This window comes from Rhinoraja longicauda, chromosome 15, assembly GCF_053455715.1.
Source record: "Rhinoraja longicauda isolate Sanriku21f chromosome 15, sRhiLon1.1, whole genome shotgun sequence".
Classification (NCBI taxonomy): Eukaryota; Metazoa; Chordata; class Chondrichthyes; order Rajiformes; family Arhynchobatidae; genus Rhinoraja; species Rhinoraja longicauda.
In genome coordinates, this window is record NC_135967.1 from 10,053,623 (window position 1) to 10,060,951 (window position 7,329).

Below are 7,329 nucleotides of genomic sequence, written 5' to 3' on the forward strand. Positions count from 1 at the left end.
GGCAGGAATTAAATCTCAGTGTCAAATACCTTGCTACTGGTTCTTTGAAAAGCCACTAATGTAATTCTTTTTGTATTTCTATGCATTATCATCCTTACGTTAAGTGATTGACTGGGAATAGTGATATTGGGAAAGTGCCAATCTCACTTCACAATCTTCTCATTCTGGTGTGGAGAAAAAGCCCCAGCTTCACTGCTCTTTGACGGCTGTGAATCGATTCCACTTTAATTAAGGCTGTAGAGATTTGTTACAAAGGAGAAATCGACTTTACTTAAAGCAAAGGAATGCAGTTACCTCAAAGTAAGGAGGCAAGCATTTTGTGTTGATTGCTTTGCTTTCACTTATCGCACATTGAGACACCCAAGGATGTGATGAAGCAATGTAAGATGCAATACAAATCTACAAGGCAAAACAATGTAAGATGCAATACAAATCTACAATGCAAAACAATGTAAGATGCAATACAAATCTACAATGCAAAACAATGTAAGATGCAATACAAATCTACAATGCAAAACAATGTAAAATGCAATACCAATCCTATTAGTTCAGATTGACCATTGTTGCTGCACTTATTCAGTGAGGTCATGTATTTCTTTCCAAAGTGCTTCTTGAAATCAGGTCTCATTCTGCACTAAAGATTCAAAGGTGCTTTTATTGTCACATGTGCAAATGCACAGTGAAATTATTTGCTTGTACAACAGTCTAGTACAGTATTGCCATGCCTAAACATATCCCCGAACAGCAAAGTTTACAGAAATAGTCTCCTGAGCCTGCATGCAAGAGGAGCCAGGTTTCGGCACCGTCCAGTCCACGCTCTCAGTCTAATGAGCAGTGGAGGCGAGCCCCAGGCTGCTGCGTGCCTCCAGCCATTGCCTTCCTTGGAGATGTGGATCGAACAGCGAACCCACACATACCCTGCAGATTTGATTCCATGTGAAGCCCTCAGCCTCTTGCTTACCGGCAGATTTTCTGACTTCTGTGTCAGTCACAGCGTTGACTATTTGTAGCCTTATTATTTTTATTATTATTTCATATTTCAGATACAGCGCGGAAACAGGCCTTTTCGGCCCACCAAGTCCGCGCCGCCCAGCGATCCCCGCACATTAACACTATCCTACACACACTAGGTACAATTTTTACATTTACCCAGTCAAATTAACCTACATACCTGTACGTCTTAGTTCTGCCATTTCAGGGAATTCAAGGTAGCAGCTTAAGCGGAATCAATCTTAACTTCTGCACTCATTTGTTCAAATAGAATCAGGATTGATTCTATGTACATTCAATCTGGAGTGGTAAAACACAAATATATCACGACTGTAAAAAAAGACTTAAAGTGCATGTTCTTCCTGTGACCGTGTTGGTTTACTCCGGGTGCTCCAGCTCCCTTGTGATAGTCGCCTAGACTTATCTATGAAATAATTCAAAGAACACAAGACTCAGTTAAAACTTTTTACTTTAACACCAAGGTGGGAGAAGACATAGAGACCTGAATGTACTGTTGTTCACCTGCTTCTGTCCTCCAAAGAATACACAGATTACAGTCAGTATTTATACAGTTGAAAGTAGCACAAAGCACATGCAGTAATTTTCCATGGTTACATAGCATAAAGTCTCAACAGATACATAGTAGAGTTCCCATAATAGAGTTGCTTTAATTGTGTTAGGGAGTCAAACAGGAGTACAGGGGAGTAGAGGGGAGTTGCATACCAAAGAGGCCACCATTGTGTGATAAGGAGGCAGTGTGATAAGGAGGCACCATTGGATTTGGCTCAGAACATTGGAACATCCAGTCCTCAATAAACCATGAAAAACAACTACTAAACCCTGAGAAGCAACTTCTTATCTGCAGGTGTCTGGTACCGTGAAGGCCGACTTCCCACGGGAACATCTTCAGCTTAAAGAGCATATTCAGCTCAAAATGTTAGCACAAAATGGTTTCCAGTTAGCACAAAATGGTTGCTACGGAATTAACTCTTACGTTCCCCCCTTTGATTATTCTATAATCACAATTCTAACTTAAAGCATAGATCAAATAATGAAACTGGAAGCGATACAATGATATCATGGCTGATCTTTCAAAATCAGTACCCCGTTCCTGCCTCTAACGTGTCCAATTCCTTTGGACAATTTACTGTCTTTCCGGGACTATTTCAATTGCAAATTTCAAAATCTGAGGCTTGTTTTAATGCCTCCTGGCGAATTTTCGGATGCCACCATGTCTCCTTTACCATCCTGACCATACCCTCCTTACCAGCATGCGTAAGGAAGTGTGTATAGTTTAAAGGAACGGGCAGAAAAGAGACGGAGAGGTCAAGAAAGGGGAGGGAGGTGTCGGAGATGGTCCAAGTGAATTTGAGTGCAGGATGGAAATTGGTGGTGAAGTTGATGAAGTCCATGAGTTCTGCATGGGTGCATGAGGTAGCACCGATGCAGTTGTCAATGTAACGGAGATAGAGTTCAGGGATAGGGCTAGTGTATGCCTGGATTATTCAACGTACATGTTTGGGATATCTTTCATTCATTGTTCTATATCTCTCTGCATCATCGTCTATATCTCTCGCTTCCCTTTCTCATGTCTTTCAGTCTGAAGAAGGGTCTCGACCCATTCCTTGTCTCCAGAGATGCTGCCTATCCTGCTGAGTTACTCCAGCTTTTTGTGTCTATCTTCGGTTTAAACCAGCATCTGCAGTTCCTTCCTACATATTTGGATTTTCTGAAGCTTTTGATAAATTGCTGCATTACTGGTGAGTGCACAAGATTATTCCACAAAGCTTTTGGGACTGATGCGCTGAGCTGCAAATTATATATTGTACACTCTACATCTTCACGTCTGGTCTGTCTGTTGTACTTGAGTTTGACTCGATTGTATTTATGCAGGGTATATCTGATCTGTTTAGAAAGCATGCAAAACAAAGCTTTTCACTGTACCTCTGTACACGTGACAATAATAAACCTAAACCTAAAGCTAGCACATTGGGTTGAAGGTAACATGCAAATGGCAACAAAGAGTCAGGAGATGTGGACCATATTCAGATTGGCAATCAAAAACTATTGGAGTACCACAGGGATGAGTTCTGGGGCCTCAGCTATCTATAATCTATATTCCTGAATTGGGATGATAGGGTCAAGCTTACAATAGCCAAAGTTTTGATGGGAGAATGATATACGGGTTGGCAGGTTATGGGAGGGAGAATAAAAAAGCCACAAATGGGGAACAGATAGATTGAGCGAGTTGCCAAGTAGTTGGCAGATGGAGCGAAGTGTGGGAAAATGTGATAGTATCCACTTTGAAGAAAGAATCCGAAGACAATTATTATTTAAATGGGGACTACAGAATGCTATGATTAAAGGGAATGGGAAGCCAGATGAGGTCCAGGAATGATTGGGATAACATTAATGAGCGTTTGACGGCACTGGGCCTGTATTCGCTGGAGTTTTAAAGGATGAGTGGGGGGGCACCTCAATGAAACGTACCGAATAGTAAAAGGCCTGGATAGAATGGATGGTCCCACTAGTGGATGTCTAGAATTAAAGGGCATAGCCTCAGAATAAAAGTATGTACCTTTAGAAAGAGGATGAGGAGGAATTTCTTTAGTCAGAGCGTGGTGCATCTGTGGACTTCGCGGCCCCAAATGGTTGTGGAGGCCAAGTCATTGGGTATGTTTAAGGCAGAGATTGACAGGTACATGACTGGTAAGGGAGTCAAGGGTTACGGGGTGAAGGCAGGGGTTGAGAGGGAAAGATAGATCGGCCACGATTGAAAGGCAGAATTTCAGATGCGATGAAGAAGGACTTCTTCTCTCAGAGAACCTTGAACGTTCAGAAGTCTCCACACAAGGAGCTGTGGAGGCAAAGAATATATTCATTGTGGAGACGGATAAGCACTTCAACTTTAAGGGGGTCCAGAGGTATGGGGAGAGGAGAGAGTTTAAGGCCAGGAGGAATATCTCCATCTTCTCCAGGGGGAATGAGGATGAGTCACCCATCTCCATGTTGCACCACCATCCACCTTCACCCTGCTGCCTGATAATGAGGCATTCCGTGCTTGACATCCCATTTTCTCTCTTCTTCTGCCAAAGAAGTATTGATGCCTTCGAGCACTTTTACTCTCGGATGCTTCCACTAATTAGGCGCTTGCACTGCCTTCCTTACCTTAATTCTGCTTCAAAAATCTAAAAGTGGAGTCGTGTGTCCCTTAAAGAACCCAACTCTTCCTAACCCACAACGCAGATGTGTTCTTTATTTCAATATCGGCAGAGAGTGAACAAGTTGTTCTTCAGAGGTCATAGAAAATAGAGCATAGAAGAGTATAAGCACAGTGGTGCAGTAGTAGATTTGGACTGCACAGCGGCGCATTGGTGGAGTTGCTGCCTTACAGCACCAAAGATCAGGGTTTGAACCTGACTATGGGTACTGTCTGTATGGAGTTTGCATGTTTTCCCTGTGAGCATGTGGATTTGCTTCAGGTGCTCCGGTTTCCTCCCACATTCCAAAGACGTGCAGGTTTGTAGGTTAATTGGCATCTGTAAAATTGCCTCTAGTGTATAGGATGCGAAACTAGGATAACATAGAAATTGTTGTTAACATAGTAAGTGTACGGATGACTGTTGGTCAGCATGAACTCGGTGGGCTGAAGCGCCCATCTCCAAGATGTATCTCTAAACTAAACAGAGCATAGGAACAGGCCCTAAGGTCCTAAGAAGGGTCTTGACCTGAAACGTCACCCGTTCCCTTTCTCCAGAGATGCTGCTTGAGTTGACCTGCTGAGTTCCACCAGCTTTTTGTGTCTATCTTCAGTCCACAATGTCTGTGTCATACACAAAGCCAATTCCTAACTGCCTGCATATAACCCATATTCCTCTATAGAAAGAGATTTGCAACAGGCAATGCCGAAGTGACCAAGTTCACAAGTCCATAAGTTATTGGAGTAGAATTAGGTTATTGGAGTTATTGGAGTAGAGTTGGACCTCCTTGTTCCTAAACTCAAATCCTCTCGCAATTAAGGCCAACATGCCATTAGCTTTCTTTACTGCCTGCTGTACCTGCCATGCTTACTTTCAGTGACTGATAAACAAGGACACCCAGGTCTCATTGCACCTCCCCTTTTCCTAATCTGACACCATTCAGATAATAATCTGCTTTCTTGATCTTGTCACCAAAATGGATAACCTCAAATATACCCACATTACACTGCATCTGCCATGCATCTGCCCACTCACCCAACCTATCTAAGTCATCCTGCAGCCTCATATCATCCTCCTTGCAGCTCTCACTGCCACCAAGCTTTGTGTCATCAGCAAATTTGGAGATGTTACATTTAATTCCCTCGTCAAAATTGTTAACATATATTGTAAATAACTGTGGTCCCAGCACTGAGCCTTGCGGCACCCCACTAGTCACTGCCTGCCATTCTGAAAAGGACCCGTTAATTCCTACTCTTTGCTTCCTGTCTGACAACCAGTTCTCTATCCATGTCAATACCCTACCCCCAATACCATGTGCTCTAAGTTTGCACACAAATCTCTTGTGTGAGACCTTGTGAAAGGCTTTTTGAAAGTCCAGATACACCACATCCACTGGCTCTCCCTTATCCATTCTCCTTGTTACATCCTCAAAAAAATCCAGAAGATTAGTCATGCATGCACTGCTTTCCAAATGCGCTTCAATTACCTTCAATAATCATCTCAAGCCAGGTCCGGATTAAGCTGGTGCGGGGCCTGTAGCTAGGGTTGCCAACTTCCTCACTCCCAAATACGGGGCAAGGTGACGTCACCGCCCCACGTGACCTCACCCAGCCAGCGGTCACATGCTCCCGCTCCGCCAATGGTGGCCGCCCGGGCCGGGAGGCGGGTTTGTTAAGGCAACCTCCATTAGGCGGCGGCCCCGGGACCTACACTGTCCGGAGGTTAGGGTTGCCAACTGTGCCGTATTAGCCGGGACATCCTGTATTTTGGGCTCAATTGGCTTGTAGTGTACGGGACCGTCCTTGTCCTGTATTAGGCCCAGGGGGCGCTGTAGGCCTGGATGCTGTATGCCCCGACGCTGTAGGCCCGGGGGGGCGCTGTAGGCCTAGACGCTGTGGGCCCAGACAGCGTAGGTAGGAAAAAACTGCAAATGCTTGTTAAAATCTGTGCCTACATTCCGGAGCTCGGAACAGTGTAGGCTCAGGTGCCACCTGACGGAGGTTGCGTAGCAACCCGCCTCCAGTCCCGGGCGGCCGCCATTGGTGGAGCGAGAGCACGTGGCCACTAGGTGGGTGAGATCACATGGGGCACGGGGCAGTGACGTCACCTTGTCCCGTATTTGGGAGTGAGAAAGTTGGCAGCCCTCCGGAGATAGACACAAAATGCTGGAGTAACTCAGCGGGTCAGGCAGCATCTCCGGAGAGAAGGATCCTTCCGCAGGGTCTCGACCCGAAACGTCACCCATCTTCTGCTGGACCTCCAAGAGGCGGGCGGCAAGGACTTCGCCATGGACGACGAGGGCGACGAAAACATTCACAAACTGAAGGTGAAGAAGAGGAAGGGGCGAGGATTTGGCTCTGAGGAAGCCTCTCGATCCAGGCTGCGAGAAGACTATGACTCCGTGGAGCAAGACGGCGACGAGCCAGGCCCTCAACGCTCGGTGGACGGGTGGATCCTGTTTGTGACCGGGGTCCGCGAGGAAGCCACCGAGGAGGAAGGACATCCACGACAAGTTTGCCGAGTAGGGTGAGATCAAGAACCTGCACCTCAACCTGGACCGGAGCACCGGCTACCTCAAGGGCTACGCTCTGGTGGAGTACGAGACTTACAAGGAGGAGCAGGCAGCCATGGAGGGTTTGAACGGGTCGGGGCTGGCCGGGCAGCCCATCAGAGTGGACTGGGGCTTCATCAGGGGCCCTCCTTGGAGCAAGAGGCGGCGTGGCCACAGGAGAAGCCGGAGCCTGGACCGCACGCGTCACTGAGCCGGGACGGAGTGTGGAGCAACCGGTGGGACGGAGCGGCCCGCACAGACCGGGGACCGAGACCTGCCCGCAGATCGGCAAACCCCAAACTGAGCCGAGCGTTACAAGGGCCATTTAATCTCAGTCGGGACTGTCGTGGGGCTGGGGAGAGGGTGGGGACAGAAGGGTAAGGTTGGCTTGTGCAAAACAACACTCAGAAATAACGTATTTTAATTTTTTTTAAATCTTCAGTCTGAAGAAGCATTTAGTGCGGGGCCCATAGCATATGCTAGTTTTGCTACTAGGTTAATCCGGCACTGACTCAAGCATTTTCCCCACTACCGATGTAAGGCTAACTGGTCTATAATTCCCCGTTTTCTCTCTCCCTCCTTTCTTAA

The 7,329-nt window shown here is 46.5% G+C and overlaps 1 pseudogene; it reads left to right on the top strand.

Moving 5' to 3' along the window:
• The first annotated feature begins 3,787 nt into the window (after window positions 1-3,787).
• LOC144600742 (RNA-binding protein 8A pseudogene) lies at window positions 3,788-6,952 on the top strand (annotated as a pseudogene).
• Window positions 6,953-7,329: the final 377 nt, after the last annotated feature.